Source organism: Theobroma cacao, chromosome 8 (genome assembly GCF_053813885.1).
Source record: "Theobroma cacao isolate CCN51 chromosome 8, ASM5381388v1, whole genome shotgun sequence".
NCBI lineage: Eukaryota > Viridiplantae > Streptophyta > Magnoliopsida > Malvales > Malvaceae > Theobroma > Theobroma cacao.
Genome location: NC_142646.1, coordinates 10,847,498 through 10,865,865, shown reverse-complemented (window position 1 = coordinate 10,865,865; position 18,368 = coordinate 10,847,498). Strand labels below are relative to the sequence as shown.

At 32.6% G+C, this 18,368-nt stretch overlaps 1 long non-coding RNA gene across 2 annotated transcripts; it reads right to left on the bottom strand.

Annotated features, from left to right (window-relative positions):
- Positions 1-10,304: 10,304 nt before the first annotated feature.
- On the bottom strand, positions 10,305-16,123 carry LOC148761184 (uncharacterized). Of its 2 annotated transcripts, XR_016028074.1 has the most exons (5): positions 16,019-16,123; positions 15,289-15,373; positions 14,357-14,420; positions 11,284-11,367; positions 10,305-10,425 (listed from the first exon to the last, which is right to left on the bottom strand). It is a non-coding gene; the product is annotated as an uncharacterized LOC148761184 (long non-coding RNA). The 2 variants fall into 2 exon arrangements; XR_016028073.1 differs by lacking the exons at positions 10,305-10,425; positions 11,284-11,367 and having other exon boundaries at positions 14,244-14,420.
- Positions 16,124-18,368: the final 2,245 nt, after the last annotated feature.

Sequence of the window (18,368 nt, the reverse complement as noted above, 5' to 3'; positions counted from 1 at the left end):
TAAGCAAATAGTTGCTCAAAAAGAGAAAAACATTGGTGTCCTCAAATGCTGTGAAAAACGTAAACCCTTAAGCCTGAGGTGCTCTTGGCCTTTGACCAGGGAGCTTGAATCTTTGCTCCAATGATGGTGGGGATCCTTAGCCTTTTAGAATGAGATCCCTAACTTGAGGTGCTCTTGTTTGTGGATTTTGGAGATGAGATTGAATCAAATATCCTAGTTTTGGTTGGGTAGGGATTGAGGAATTGAAACTTGTAGTTTGGCATTTTGAGAGAAGCCAAGATGGATTGAAAACCCACAAGAACAGCAGCGTTGTGCGATGACTCTCAAATTACAAAAACAGTGTAGATGATATTTAAGTCATTTAATAAAATTTATTAATGGCATTAAAGATTTTAGGTGAATTATAATCAAAACAAAAATATAAAAAAACTTGTTAAGAAAAGATATTCAAAATGAAACGGTTTCTCTTTCTTTTCTTTTACCCTTGAAGTGGTAGTATTTTTTTAAATTTATTTTTATGATATTAGTTATGTGTTGTACACTACGTGTATAGACCAACTCATACATGTATGATTAAAAAGTCAAAAATATATTAATTATGTTTTTTGACTTTTCTCCTTTTCTTTTATTTTCTTGCTTAGTTGCTCAAAATTTATACTTCTTTTTTTCTTGCTGAATTAGCTGCTTCTTCTTAGTTCAAGCTATATGCAATCATTGGTGCTTTGAATTTCAACTTCAAAGAAAAAGCCAAGTTAGTTCAGTTCAGGGATTTGGTTTTTATTCCCTTTTTTATGATTGAAACTCAATTATTTTGCTATTTGGTTTCTATTTAAATTTGAGTTTTGGCTTTTTATTTTCTTGTATCTTTCTGGCTTGTAGATATATTATTATATTATTTTAATTTATATTTAAAATGTATAACTTAGTTTTTCATAATGGAATGTAGTTGTTAACAATTTTTATTGTAAATAAGAGTGGAAATTACTCTTGATTGTTATATTTTATGACACTTGGGATTACAAAATGACGAGAGATCGATCTTGGATGTACTGTTGCTTAACTTTTAATGGATTCATTAGAGATGAATTTATAAATGGAGTTAAAGAATTCATTAATTTTGCATGTTCTAACCCTACATTTATGTGGGAGAATAAGATTAGATGCCCTTGCTCTCGATGTAGTAACAACAAGTTTCTAAATTCTGATAAAGTGGAAGAGCACATCTTTAAAAGGGATTTTACTGGTGCTTACACAATGTGGAATTTACGTGGGGAACATGATGTTGGACAATCATCAAGAAGTAGAGATAAAATTGAACCATATGCTAGTAATGGGGAGCGTGGGGAATATAAGGAACCTACATATGAAAAGGAAATAGAAAATCCATATGCTAGAATGGTTAGGGATGCTATGAGTGTAGAAGTTGCTTTCAATTATAGTCATGATAATGAGTCCAAGTTTATGAAAGAAGATCTAAATTCAAATGTAGCTAGCTTTTACTCTTTGTTAAGTAATGCAGATGAACTTTTGTGGTCAGGTTGCATGAAGTACATAACGTTTTCAGTTGTGTTGCAACTTTTAGCTGTTAAGTCAAAGTTTAATTTGAGTGAATCATGTTTTGATCGACTATTGGAGATAATGAAGAATATGTTGCCATCAGATGAAACTTTACTTATTGACTTCTATTGAATGAAAAAAAAGATAGTAAAACTTAGACTTGGATATATCAAAGTTCATACTTATAAAAATAATTGCATCTTATTTTATGAAAAAACTGCTGATTTGGAGCATTGTATGATATGTGGGCATCCTCTGTATAAACTGAGGAAATCAAGTGTGAAAAGGCAGAAGAAAATACCTTACAAGATTTTGCGTTACTTGCCACTTATACCAAGGCTTCAAAGGCTTTATATGTTAAGCAAAATTGTTGAACCTATAACATGGTATGCGTAAAACCAAAGTCATGATGGAGTCCTTAGACATCCTGTTAATGGTGAGGTTTGGCAACACTTCAACCACAAACATGAGTTATTTGCAATAGAACCTTGAAATGTCAGACTAGGGTTATGTGCTGACGGTTTCAATCTTTTTGGACTGATTGCGAAACCTTATTCTGTTTGGCCAGTAATGCTTTGTGTGTACAATTTACCCCATAGATGTGTATGAAACAACCATATATATTTCTTAATATGGTCATTCCGGGGAAGAAAAATCTAAGCCAAAACATAGATGTTTTCTCGAGGCCTTCGATAGATGAGTTGAAAATATTGTGGACTGAGGGTGTTGTCACGTATGATGCCTATATGAAATAAAAATTTCAACTAAGGGCAATATTATTATGGACAATTAATGATTTTCCTGCTTATAGTATGTTGTCAAGGTGAAGTACTCATGGACGATTATTGTCACGGCTCGGAACTCCCATCGAGCCCGTAACAATCGTCGCGACGTTTCGATCGACATTCATTACCCGGAATGTCAACCGAAACCCCGCAAGGCTTTAATATCAACTTCTCATTTCCCCTGTGGGTAACTGTTTCCAAATACCACATTATAAAAGATTTTAAACTGTTTCCAACTTAAACAAATATAATAATAATTTTCGTCTCACAGGAGTATTTTGGTCATTTATCCCAAAAATCTCAAAATCATCTAAAAATATAGTATGTAAGTGGAAAACACATATTTCATAATCAAAAATAATTTTGGATGTCTAAAACATTCGTTTAAAATGGAATTATGACTGTTATAATAAAATAAAAATATTAAATAAAATATTCAATTTTCACATAAAAAAATATTTTAAGAACACTGCATAAATAACTTTTATAGCGTAAAAGCAAAGTAAATTCTTACATACCGTAATACAGATAATCAAAGTATAGAATTTAATTTACAGTGACACGTGGGCCCACGAATGACCAAAAGTATCAAAAGAAATGAACCTACAGTCTTTGGATGTGGCAAGTTCAACTGTAATCCTCGCCGATATCAGTTATCTACAATCTATTCTGAGCCTGAAATGGGTGAAAATGAGGGTGATGAGATTATAAAATCCCAGTGAGTAAACAAACATCACTCAAAATATCTAAAGTCGAGTAAAAGGAGACTATTAAAACATTTCATCAAACTGTAATTTATTATCTTCCAACTTATTTCAACCAAATGAAATCAATTTATTTAAAGCAAGTAATCAGTATGGCTTATGAATTTCTTAAAAAGCTTGGCTCATGCCAAAAATTATTATCATACTCAGTTATCTGGGATACCTTGGCCGAGGGCTATCCCAACTGAGTCCGTCAAGGCTATTAGAAAGTCATGTTTTTATTTTGAAAACATAGCCATTCCTTGGCGTTGGCCGAGTTCCCCTTCACGAGGTGGTTTGGCGTGAAGTGAACTCTAAAAGTTATACCTCAGGAGTTACCCTACTCCCCTCTCCAACCGAGATAAAAATATAACAGGATTCCGTGCCCCTCTAATAGGCTAGTCCACAGAATCCAGCCTACTGCAGCAGGTCAAACCTACCATACAATAAAATTTTGACAGCACGACAGGGCTAATATATTACTACCCAGCCTGCAAGGGTAAAATAAAGCAATTCATATAATTCATAAAAAACACAGCCCAGCCAGTCATGCCATACAATAACATAAGCCATGTTTTTATTTTGAAAACATAGCCATTCCTTGGCGTTGGCCGAGTTCCCCTTCACGAGGTGGTTTGGCGTGAAGTGAACTCTAAAAGTTATACCTCAGGAGTTACCCTACTCCCCTCTCCAACCGAGGTAAAAATATAACAAGATTCCGTGCCCCTCTGATAGGCTAGTCCACAGAATTCAGCCTACTGCAGCAGGTCAAACCTACCATACAATAAAATTTTGACAGCATGACAGGGCTAATATATTACTACCCAGCCTGTAAGGGTAAAATAAAGCAATTCATATAATTCATAAAAAACACAGTCCAGCCAGTCATGCCAATACAATAACATAAGCCATTAATTCAATTTTAAATTTACAACATATCAGTGGTCTCCAATTACTTTATTTTCAAAATAGTTATTTCGTTTCAAGACAATTTATAAAATATTTTCATTTAAACTCATTTTGTTTACAAAACATAAAAATTTACCATTTGAACTCATTTTCATAAAATTCACCAAAACCGAATAAAAACATACTTTAGATAATTAAAATGATGGTAAGGTTACTCACCGTGTCTAGAGTGGAGATTTTCGAAATACTCAGACTATTGGTTCTCGGGTGCAATTCCCTTGCCTTTATCGGAGGACTCACCACCTTGACACAGTACAAAATCGAGAAATTCACCACATTGGTACTAAATTGAAATTAAACTAATTTAGACTACTAATGCTTGATATGGAATGCAAAAATGTCTAAATTTTTGCCTAAATATGGTGTTAGCCTATTTCGGTCTTTTACCCGATAAATCGATATACGCGTCCGTTTAAACTCCAAATTAATTTTTTTCAGTTTCTATACCTCAATTGCACCCAAATTGACTTAATGTCCCTCAGTGTGGTGCAAATTATCAGTCCCGATAGCAAATTATAAAAATACCCCTAGTGGGTAAAAATTTATATTTTTGCTCCGAAAATTCCCATTATTTTTCTAGGCTCATAATTCATCATTATTCATCATAATTCCTCATATAAACATCAAGATCAGCAGCCAATATTCTCCTAGAAAATTCAGCATAACGGGTTTCAATGGGAGAAAATTATATCTTTCGCTTATTTTTGCTATATTTCAATATAACTTAACTTAAATCACTTAATTCAATTATAATCAACCAAAAATCAAGCTCAAAACTCATCCATGGAGGTTTGGCCAGCATGGGTGTCCATACCCACTTTCTAATTTTGCATGGAAATGAGAAAAAAATGCATGGGTAGTGAAAATCACAAGGAAAATCAATGAAATTTACCTTTTCAATGCTTGATTTCTTGATTTCTCTTGATTTTCCCCAAATTTTCAGGTAGGGTTCTTATTTTTTTCCCCCTTTTCTCCCCTGGTTTGGACAGCTGAAGAAGATGAGAATTCTGGAATTTTTACCTTTTTAAAGGCTAAAATAATATAATATTATTTTATTCATTTTTTTAATGTTTTATTAATTCCTTAAATTCTAGCCATCCATTTGTTTCCAAATTTTCACCATACACTTGTCCCACATATCCATAGCTTAGATAAAATTCTCAGACTTATCCAAAGTCTTGGTGGAGTAATTTTTGAAATTTACACTTTTACCCCCGTAAAAGTCAAAAAATTACATTTTTGTCCCAAAAACTGAAAAATTACCCATAGACATATTTTTCACCCCTTATACTCATACCATTCTCCAATTTATCAAATTTGATCTAAATTCTCTCAAAATCTCAAATTTTATCCGCGAGTGGCAAAATTACGATTTTGCTCTTACACTCTAGAAATCACTGGAATTAAACTTTTTCACTGCCAAACCCTCAAATTATACTCAAATACTCAAATACTCAAATAATACTCTAATAAGTCAAATGGGGCAAAAAAAATTCTTTTCTAAAAATTTCCATTGTGTCCTTGGGTAGTAAATGACCATTGTACCCCGGGACAGTAAAAATTCCGATTTGACTCCAAATTGATCCTCGAACTCCAAATCATCATATTAAACCATTCTGAGACTTTAATATTCTTAATTTCGTTTTAAATTCTCTATTTGATCTAGTTCGAGGCTTAAATTAACTTAATTGTACCATTTGGTACATTGTCGTCTTTTAACGATTTTTCTTTCGGGGCTTTCCAAGTATGCAAGCATATTGTCAATCATATGAATGACATGGAAAGTATTTTATAAGGTCGGGCTTGACAACACTACCCCCCTTAAAATAAAATTTTGACCTCAAAATTTCATGCACTAAACTCAGAGAAAAGGTGGGGGTATTGTTTTCTCATCTAATGCTCGACTTCTTATGTCTTCCCCGTTATAGGGAATTTCGATTTGTTCACCTCATTTACCTTCAATTCAACTCAAGTACTTCGCTTATGTCTATTATTATCCTTTAAAATCAGATCAACAATAACCTTCACAATTACGATCTCTTATATTGAGACACCAAGCATGCTTCTATTACTATCATTAAGCTTGAACCATAACTCCATCTCAATCATACCAATTTCGATCGCATTTTATTCTTATTTAGGTATACCAATCACTATCTTATTACTTCATTCCATATCAAACTTCTCGACTCTCATTCATTCATCCTATCCTCATACTCTATTGTGTAGTTTACAATATCATTAACACGCTATACTCATTCCTGTACATATCCTCAGCGTTCGGGAAAATTAATGGCTTTAATTATTTCTACATATTTCATGTTTACTTTGCATTTAGGAAATTTCAATCTTCTTAATCCTATTAATCCATCTCATATGGCTTAATCGTACTATAGATTATATTCCCTTAACTATTTCTCCAAAATTCCTTAGGTCACCATAAATCGTCTTCTGATAAGATTCTTAATCGTTACATTATCTATACAACTCATCAAATATATTGAGTTCAAATCTCGAACCACTAAAACCATTATTCATTTTAGTTGGGTACATCACTACTCCACACATACATATACATATACATTTAAATGTCTATATTCCTCATTATGTATACGAGTCTCTGTTTTCAAATGCCTTCAGACTAATTTCTCTTAATTCATTCCCATCCACAATCAAGATTCAATAGAATAAGCTTCATAATTCATACAAATTCTCATCATGCTTGTGCATAGTTCCTCATCATTTATATACTTATATTCTCTTCTTATCGTTTCCAATTATATGCTTAAGTTTCCTTGTACTGTATATCATTGCATCACAATGTCATCTCCATTGAATTATAATCTATTATGCGTGTATGTTTTATAATCCCATTGGTATCTCAAAAATTTATCTTGACTTGATCATTGCATCTTATGCAATACTACAATTCCTAAAAGTCATCCTTATTCCTTGATTATCCTTCATGTCTCCTATATATTGTATCCTTATTGCATTTCGATATTGATTTGTCACTTAAAACTCAAATTCATTTGAATCATGTATGCCTCACGCATTTTCGAATTCTAATTCCCATAATATATTAAGAAAGTTTCATTATCTGACTTCATTATCAGGGTTAACTTCTATCATCCTTTATTCCACTCTTTCATATGAATATAACATCATTCTTCCTTAACTAATTTACAAATTGTACTTGAAATTACAAGACTTGAAACTAAATTCTCCTCAAGTACTTTTTAATGTTAATACTTATACCACTCTCAGCTTATAGCTTCCTTTTTATAACTACATAACTTAGTGCTTACTTTCACAAGATCCATGGCAGAACTTTTCTTGAGTATTTCCTTAGGGATATTTATTTTAAATTTATGTCTCACAACATATGATCATTTAACCCGTAACTTAGCCATTTGGCTCCTTAGCAAGTTTCAAAGTCACGCATCTTATGCTCATCATGTATAACTTATAATTCTTTCTCAAGGGCGTGTAAACATTCTTGAAACACTTAATCACTTATTTACTCTTTTATACACCAAGTATATCATTTCCATAAAGGCATGCCCAACTACTCATGCTTCAATTTATCTTAATGGGTTTCTAGCATGTCACCTAGTTTACTTGTGTTGTTACTAATCCTTTCCTTTCAACAAGGTCAAGACAAGATCAGTATATTCTCATAACAATATTCTATATAAACTCATTTGCTATATCATTATTGAAATCTTTATTTACATTTTCCTCACTTGGTATTGACATCTCTTATCAGTATCTCATACATTCATCTAACCTTTCGCTCGCTTCCTTTTTAGTCTTTAACAAGACTTAATCTCTTGTCTTCTTTATTTCTTAAGATTTGACTTCAGTCATCATATTATTCATCTTAACACTCCACATGTTAATTTATTTTTATGTAGCCATCTCAAAAATTCTCTAACTTTTCTTTCTCTTACATGCCAATATATATAAGGCAATAAAAAAAAACTTTGCAATTTCACTCATCATCTTTATCTTAATACCTCCCAATGCACTTAGGACTCCAAACAACAAAGCTTAGCATGAAAACCAATGACCATTCTTCAACTCGTGTGTTTCATCTTCATGCCACTCTCAATTTGCTCTACTTTCTAGCCATTAGGGGTTCTTAACGTGACAACGTTTGATAGTCAGTACTGTGGCGTTGCAACGGTTTGAATTCACTTTGTCTTAGCAACTCTTCCACCTTTAAAGCTACTACCTCAATTATTCACAATCGTGTGGCTTCCCTTCGAGTCTATACCACAATTAGCAAGACTAACTTTCTATCACAAGTGTGAAATCAAAACATTGATTTAACGTATTTATTTTGCCACTAGCATTCATATATCTTTACCATAACATTTAATACGAGTTTGCTTAAGCAAAGATCTCCAAATTTATTCATAGCTACATGTATCTCAAATTGCTCATCACTTATCATCAGTCAATAAATCCCACTCGAAAATACCCTTTCCATATTGTATAGTGATTTCACCATATATCATCACTGCACGATGTTCCTCCATTCTACTATCACGGATACTCCATAGAAATTAATTAAAAGATTTACGTACCCTAACTAATGCTAATTCCATTTAATCATATCTTAAATACTTCAAACTTGTAAATTACAACTCCAAATGTATGTCCATATATTGATAACTTTTATATATTTCATGATCATGAAAACTACAACTTACAAACTAACTTTCTATCATATGTACTTTATTAGAGCACTAATTTCAACATATTTAATCTACCCTTGGTGGTATGTCAAAATCATCCCTGTCTCGGTTGCAATCCAGAGAAATTTCTCCTCTGCATATCCGTATGAGCTAGTGGAGATGGAGTAGCTACCGTAGCCCGTCCTAACTGTGGGCAATTTCTCCTAATGTGACTCGATTGATCACAACGAAAACATAGTGCAGGCCCTCTGCACAGCCCAACATGATAATTCCCAAAATTTCTGCATCTACGTGAACTTCCTGAAACAGAGGAGTTTTTGCCCCTGTTTGGTGGATGACTAGAAGATACACTTAGATTTCTCCTTTTTGCTAACTCAGCTCGCAGACTCCTATTTTCATTTGCAAGCTTCTCAGCTCTTAAAGCCATTCGCACCACCTCTTTAGCCACGGTTGCGTCCGACTCACCCATAAAAGAAACACAACTATGTTGCCTAGCCTCTTTAAGCTTCTTAGAATCAGAAACATCCAGCACTGGTGGTGGGACAGGAGGTGGGGATGGTGGTACTGAAGGAGCAGCTAGAGGAACTGTAGGAAGAGCTTGACCAGCCTGAGCTTGGCCAGCAATAGCAGTAAAGAAGGCTGCTAATGCTTGAACTGCCTCAAGAGGCATAGCAGGAATACTAGTAAGTGGCAGAGGAGGTGGAGGATGTGGAGGAGTCTCGGTCTGTTCAGCAGCAGGTGCTGCCCGAATGGTGGATGCAGTCGATTCCTCCTCTATTGCACCTAACTGACGATGTTGGAAATGACCTCTTCCCCTCCCAACTGATCTAGTGAGAGGTGGTTGTTCGCGTCGAGGAGACATAATAATCTATAAGAGGGAACAAAGTGAGTATAGGCAACCTCAGGCTCTATATGCTTATGCATGTATTTTATTCAACCTAACCTAACTTAACTCGGGGCCACACTGACACTGTAAATTTTTAAAACAGTTTTAAAATAACTTTAAACCCAAAACTCTAATCTTTAAAACCAACAGCTCTGATACCAACTTAATTGTCACGGCCCGAAACTCCCATCGAGCCCATGACAATCGCCGCGACGTTTCGATCGACATTCATTACCCGGAATGTCAACCGAAACCCCGCAAGGCTTTAATATCAGCTTCTCATTTTCCTTGTGGGTAATTGTTTCCAAATACCACATTCTAAAAGATTTTAATCTGTTTCCAACTTAAACAAATAAAATAATAATTTTCGTCTCATAGGGGTATTTTGGTCATTTATCCCAAAAATCTCAAAATCATCTAAAAATATAGTATGTAAGTGGAAAACACATATTTCATAATCAAAAATAATTTTAGATGTCTAAAACATTCGTTTAAAATGGAATTATGACTGTTATAATAAAATAAAAATATTAAATAAAATATTCAATTTTCACATAAAAAGATATTTTAAGAACACTGCATAAATAATTTTTATAGCATAAAAGCAAAGTAAATTCTTACATACCATAATACAGATAACCAAAGTATAGAATTTAATTTACAGTGACACGTGGGCCCACGAATGACCAAAAGTTTCAAAAGAAATGAACCTACAGTCTTTGGATGTGGCAAGTTCAACTGTAATCCTCGCCGATATCAGTTATCTACAATCTATTCTGAGCCTAAAATGGGTGGAAATGAGGGTGATGAGATTATAAAATCCCAGTGAGTAAACAAACATCATTCAAAATATCTAAAGTCGAGTAAAAAGAGACTATTAAAACATTTCATCAAACTGTAATTTATCATCTTTCAACTTATTTCAACCAAATGAAATCAATTTATTTAAAGCAAATAATCAGTATGGCTTATGATATTCTTAAAAAGCTTGGCTCATGCCAAAAATTATTATCATACTCAATTATTTGGGATACCTTGGCCGAGGGCTATCCCAACTGAGTCCGCCAAGGCTATTAGAAAGTCATGTTTTTATTTTGAAAACATAGCCATTCCTTGGCGTTGGCCGAGTTCCCCTTCACGAGGTGGTTTGGCGTGAAGTGAACTCTAAAAGTTATACCTCAGGAGTTACCCTACTCGCCTCTCCAACCGAGGTAAAAATATAACAGGATTCCGTGCCCCTCGAATAAACTAGTCCACAGAATCCAGCCCACTGCAGCAGGTCAAACCCACCATACAATAAAATTTTGACAGTATGACAGGGCTAATATATTACTACCCAGCCTGCAAGGGTAAAATAAAGCAATTCATATAATTCATAAAAAACACAGCCCAGCCAGTCATGCCAATACAATAACATAAGCCATTAATTCAATTTTAAATTTACAACATATCAGTGCTCTCCAATTACTCTATTTTCAAAATCGTTATTTCGTTTCAAGACAATTTATAAAATATTTTTATTTAAACTCATTTTGTTTACAAAACATAAAAATTTACCATTTGAACTCATTTTCATAAAATTCACCAAAATCGAATAAAAACATACTTTAGATAATTAAAATGATGGTAGGGTTACTCACCGTGTCTAGAGTGGAGATTTTCGAAATACTCAGATTATTGGTCCTCGGGTGCAATTCTCTTGCCTTTGTCGGAGGACTCACCACCTTGACACAGTACAAAATCGAGAAATTCACCACATTGGTACTAAATTGAAATTAAACTAATTTAGACTACTAATGCTTGATATGGAATGCAAAAATGTCTAAATTTTTGCCGAAATGCGGTATTAGCCTATTTCGGTCTTTTACCCGATAAATCGATATACGCGTCTGTTTAAACTCCAAATTAATTTTTTTCAGTTTCTATACCTCAATTGCACCCAAATTGACTTAATGTCCCTCAGTGTGGTGCAAATTATCAGTCTCGATAGCAAATTACAAAAATACCCGTAGTGGGTAAAAATTTATATTTTTGCTCCGAAAATTCCCATTATTTTTCTAGGGTCATAATTCATCATTATTCATCATAATTCCTCAGATAAACATCAAGATCAGCAGCCAATATTCCCCTAGAAAATTCAGCATAATGGGTTTCAATGGGAGAAAATTATATCTTTAGCTTATTTTTGCTATATTTCAATATAACTTAACTAAAATCACTTAATTCAATTATAATCAACCAAAAATCAAGCTCAAAACTCATCCATGGAGGTTTGGCCAACATGGGTGTCCATACCCACTTTCTAATTTTGCATGGAAATGAGAAAAAAATGCATGGGTAGTGAAAATCACAAGGAAAATCAATGAAATTTACCTTTTCAATGCTTGATTTCTTGATTTCTCTTGATTTTCCCCAAATTTTCAGGTAGGGTTCTTATTTGTTTTTTTCCCTCTTTTCTCCCCTGGTTTGGACAGCTGAAGAAGATGAGAATTCTGGAATTTTTACCTTTTTAAAGGCTAAAATAATATAATATTATTTTATTCATTTTTTAATGTTTTATTAATTCCTTAAATTCTAGCCATCCATTTGTTTCCAAATTTTCACCATACACTTGTCCCACATATCCATAGCTTAGATAAAATTCTCAGACTTATCCAAAGTCTTGGTGGAGTAATTTTTGAAATTTACACTTTTGCCCCTATAAAAGTCAAAAATTACATTTTTGCCTCAAAAACTGAAAAATTACCCATAGACATATTTTTCACCCCTTATACTCATACCATTCTCCAATTTATCAAATTTGATCTAAATTCTCTCAAAATCTCAAATTTTATCCGCGGATGGCAAAATTACGATTTTGCCCCTACACTCTAGAAATCACTAGAATTAAAATTTTTCACTGCCAAACCCTCAAATTATACTCAAATACTCAAATAATACTCTAATAAGTCAAATGGGGCCAAAAAAATTATTTTCTAAAAATTCACATTGTGTCCCTAGGCGGTAAATGACCATTTTGCCCCTAGACAGTAAAAATTCCGGTTTGACTCCAAATTGATCCTTGAACTCCAAATCATCATATTAAACCATTCTGAGCTTTAATATTCTTAATTTCATTTTAAATTCTCTATTTGATCTAGTTCGAGGCTTAAATTAACTTAATTGTACCATTTGGTACATTGTCGTCTTTTAACGATTTTTCTTTCGGGGCTTTCCAAGTATGCAAGCATATTGTCAATCATATGAATGACATGAAAAGTATTTTATAAGGTCGGGCTTGACAATTATCATGTCCCTATTGCATGGAACGTTCTAAGTCTTTCATATTGGATCATGACAGGAAACCTTATTTTTTTTATTGTCATCGGCAAGTCTTGTGACCTAATCATCCTTTTAGTAGGCAAAGAGACAAATTTCTTAAAAAAAAGGTAGAGCATGACTTCTCATTTCCTCGATTATCAGGTGAAGAAATATTGTTACGTTTGAATTCGCTTCCTCATATCCTATTTGAAACAAAATGAGGTAAACAGAAGATTTCGAGTTACGGTGTAAGTCATAATTGGGTGAAAAAGAGTATATTTTTGAATTAACTTTATTGGCATATACTTCTTATTCATCACAATCTACATGCGATGCATATTGAACGAAAGTATTTGAGAATATATTCAATACAATGATGGATGTTAAAAGGAAGATGAAAGATAGTTTAAAGGCACGACAAGATTTGAAGGTGTATTGCAAGCATCCAGAATTGGAATTGGTGGGAAATAATGGAAAAATTTTCAAGCCTAAGGCTTCGTGCACTTTAAATAAGAAGGAAATAAAAATTGTTTGTGCTTGGGTGAAACAATTGAGATTATTTGATAGTTTTACATCGAACATATCTCAGTGCGTTAATGAGATCAATTTCAAATTTTATCGGATGAAAAGTTATGATTGTTATATTTTTTTGCAACAATTGCTCCCAATTGTCTTTCGTGATATGGTGCCTCACTCAGTTTGGGATGCGATTACTGAGATATCTCACTTTTTTAGAGATTTATGCTCAACTGAAATCCTTTAGATCATATGAAAGCTTTGGAAGGAAAAATATGTGAAACTATATGCAAACTAGAAAAGATCTTTTCTCTTGGTTTTTTTTACTCCATGGAGCATTTGCTGTGTCACGACCCAGAACTCCCCATCGGGCCCGTGACAACCGCCGCGAGGCCTCGACAGACATTCTTCACCCCGAATGTCGATTGAAACCCCGCAAAGCTTAGCATCAACTTTCGCATCTCCCCGGTGAGCAATAGTTATTAAATCTCGCATTTCAAAAAAATCATAAGTCATTTTTAAATAAGAATTATAAAATATTATTTTCTGGCTCACATAGGTATTTTCGTAATTTTTCGTCAAAAATCTCAAAACTTGCTAAAAATGTAGTAGGTAAGCAGAAAATATATATTTAATGATTTAAAAACAATTAAGTATCTAAAACGTTCATTTGAAAGCAAATTGTTGACAACTAGTACTATTCAAAAATAATAAATAAAATATTCTATTTTCTCATAAAATAAATTTTTATAGAAATATTCGTAAATAATTTTTCGCACATGAAAGTAAAGTAAAAATTGTATGAAGAGAAATACAGATAACCAAAATATAAGTTTTGATCTGCAATGACACGTGAGCTCCAATTGACCAAGAAGATGTAAGACTGTGAACTCTTACTTTCTATAATGCAGTTCCGAGCTTAGTTCTCGTCTTACTCGACTATCTACAAACTATCCTGAGCCTGAAAAATGTATAGAAAGAAGGGGTGAGATTTTATAATCCCAGTGAGTAAACAGATACCATCTAAAGTATCTAAAGCCGAGTAAATGGAGACAATTAAAACAAGTCATCATACTGTAATTTCATTACCTTTCAGTTCATTTCAACCAAATAAAATCAATCCATATAAATCGAGTAATCAACTTGGCTTATGAATTTCTTAAAACTTTGGCTCGTGCCAAAACTCATACTCAGTGATACCTTGCGCATGGCATCCAACCGAGTCCGCCAAGGCTGTTAAAATTTCGTATACACTTAAAATATATTTTTAGTTTGAGAAAATACAGCCGTTCCTTGGCGTTGGCTGAGTTCCCCTTCACGTGGTGGTTTGGCGTGAAGTGAACCCTAAGCTATACCCCAGGAGATACCCTACGCGCCTCTCCGTTCGAGGTAATAATATAATGGAGTTTACCGTGCCCCTCTAATAGGCTGATCCACGGAACCCCCTCTGCAGTAAATAATTAATATATAATCCACCAATCAATAAAATTCATTCTAGCATGACATGGCAATTTATCGCAACCTAGCCTCTCAAGGCTGAATACACAGTATAAATAATTCTAACACCAAAATCAATTTAGCCATTCATGCTCATTTATTGTCATAAGTCATTCAATTCAAAACCATAAATTTGCAACACAAACTAGCAGTCTCCAATTACTCTATTTTCAAAACCAATATTCGATTTTCTAGAAAATTTATAAAATCATTTTATAAAATTACAATTTCTCTTAAAACATAGTAATTTACCATTTAAACCCATTTTCCATAAAATCACACAGTTGTATAAAACTACTCTAGATAATTAAGATGATAATAAGTTTACTCACAGTATTAGGAGTAGAAATACTCCTATCTTTCGCCCTCGGGTGCAGTCTATTACCCGAAACAATTGACTCACCACCTATCCATAATCTATGACACAAAATTCAATAAATTGTGTCAATTTATCATAAATTATTTCAGGCTCTTATCCATGCATATGCACTAGATAGGATTTGAAATATTTAAACAATCGCTTAATTGCGGTGTCCGACCTAACTCGCCTATACACGGTGTAAAATCCTAAAATCCCCAATTCGACTCCAATTTCATCCATTTCAATTTCAATTATCCAATTATATCCACAATACCTCAATGACTGTGAATTTGGTCCAATTTATCAGTTCAGACTATAAATTACGCTTTTACCCCTAGTGGGTAAAAATTTCAATTTATTGCACTGAAAATTTCCATTTAATTTTCAACCTCATAATTCATCATTTTTCCACCCAATTCTCTTAAAATAAAGTCAACCTCATCCTCACATACCATTGGCTAGATTCGGCCTAGGAAAATTCATGGAGAAGATAAATATTTTTCTTGTTGTTTTACTCATAAACATGCTCCACTAACACTAAACACTAACATAGCTCAAAATCAAATTTATCTAACAACTTTCTCTCTCTAAACCCATATGACCAGAATTGAAATCATCCTCAAATCACATGATTCAACCATGAAAAATGATGGGAAATGTATGGGAAAGGTAAAGCACAAGACAAATTTAAGAAATGTTACCTTTTTTTCACTTGATTTTTGAATTTCCACTTATTTTCCCTTTAAATTTCTTGGCTAGGGTTTTATTTTCTCGTTTCTCTCTCTTGTTTCTTGCTTGGCCGAATGTTGAAGAAGAAGAATGGGTGGGCTGATTTTTTTTATGCCTTTTTATTGTTTAATGAAATAATATTATTTTATTCATATTTTAAATATTTTATTAATTCATTTTTTTTCTAGCCATCCACTTGTCCTACTTTTTCCACCATGCATTCCCTTTGACTTATCCAAGTCTTAAGTGAAATTTCCAGATTTTTCCAAAGTTTTGGTGACGTAAATTTTTCAAAATTACACTTTTGCCCCCGAACTTTTCAAAAATTACATTTTTACCCCAAAAATTGAAAATTTGCCATAATGCATAATTTGCACTCCTCATACTCATTTCACACTCCAAATAATTAAATTTGATCAAAATCCTTTCAAAAATTAAATTTTTGATTCTGCGTGGCAAAATTACCATTTTACCATTTTACTCCAAATTATACCGAAATTAAAATTTTTCACTTCTAAACCTCAAATCTTACTCCAATAAGTCAAATGGGGCCAAAAATCTTTTCTAAAAATTTCCATTTTGTCCCCAGGTGGCAAATGACCATTTTTCCCCTAGATAGCGAAAATTTCGGTTTGACTCCAAATTGATCCTCAAACTCTGAATCACCATATTAAACCATTCTGGGACTTTAAAATTCTTAATTTCATCGTAAATTCTCTATTTGATCTAGTTCGAGGCTTAAATCAACTTTATTGTACCTCTAGGTACAATACTGACTTTTGTAAATTTTTCAAGACTCTCTTAGCATGTAAACATGCTATCCACCACATGTATGTCATGACAAATATTTTTGTAGAGTCGGGCTTGTCATCTTCTCCCCCACTTGGATCCACCATATGATCCTTCTTCTTGATTGATTTCGACATCCGGCTAAATATTAATATTTTAAAAAATTTATCTTGTCTCCTTGGTACTTGAAATACCTTATTATGCCTCACTTGACTTCTGAATTGTCTTTTATCTCACAAATTCTCCTCCGATAAAATTATTATTATTTTATTATTATTTTCTCACTTGCGAAATATTTTATCCTAAACTACTCCTTTCGTCTTTTATCACTTTTAAATATTTTAATTGACCTCAATTTGCATTCGATCAACTTTATTTATCACTATATCAAAGTATGGGGTATTTCATGCTGATTCATTTTAACTAATGGCAATTAATCAATCATTAGCTCTAAGGACTTATTTGACTTAAAATAATAGAACAGGAGCTTAATTGAACACAATAAAAAAATATGCTTATTTGAATTTTCTTAAATAGTTTAGGAGCTTATTTAAGCATTATGCCTTTTAAGTATTATGTCTATTTTATAAAGGTTATTGATAAATTTACAAATTGAAGTCCTTAATACTAAGGCATAATGCTTAAAAAAGCTTCTAAACTATTTAGGAAAATTCAAATAAGCCATTATTCTTTTATTATGTTCAATCAAGCTCATGTACTTTTATTTTCGATCAAATTAGCCCTATAACTAATGATTGATTAATTGTCATTAGTCAAAATGTTACTTTGTCATTTTATATTTACATGATGTTGACATGACATTTATATGGAGAGTGAAAAATGTCATGTGGTTATATTATGATATTAAATTAACATATCATATTATCATCAATTATAATATGTCTACATACCACATTATCATAAATTATAATATGTTAACATGTCATGTCAGTGCAACATGGTATAAAGTGACAAATAATATGTTGACTGAATCAATTATTAGTTATAAGAGCTTATTTGACTTAAAATAAAAATATAAAGACTTATTTGGCTCAAAATAAAAAGAGAAGAGTTTGATTGAATACAATAAAAGTAAAAAGGTTTATTTGAATTTTCTTAAATAGTTTAGGAATTGTTTTAGATATTATGTCTCATATTAATAATGATAATTCAAGGACTAATTCTGAAATCAAACAAAAGTGCATATGGACCAATTTAAACCTTATTCAATAAAGAACATAGCAACGATAAGCTATATAATTTTTACAAAAAGAATAGTGCCGTGGTCATATGAAACAAATCTCCGATCATGGTGGTTTAATATTTTTTATAAAGAAGATTCACACAGTGTTTATAAATAATAGGGTAGTTAAATCTTAGAACTTAACAAGAGTATAACTTATGTTCAAATTTATAAAAAATTATGATTTGGATAAGAATTTTAATATTTTAATTTTTTTTAATTATTTAAAAAAATTTAAATAAATTTTTATTCTTTTCTTGCATTCAATCAAGTTTTATATTTTTATTTTG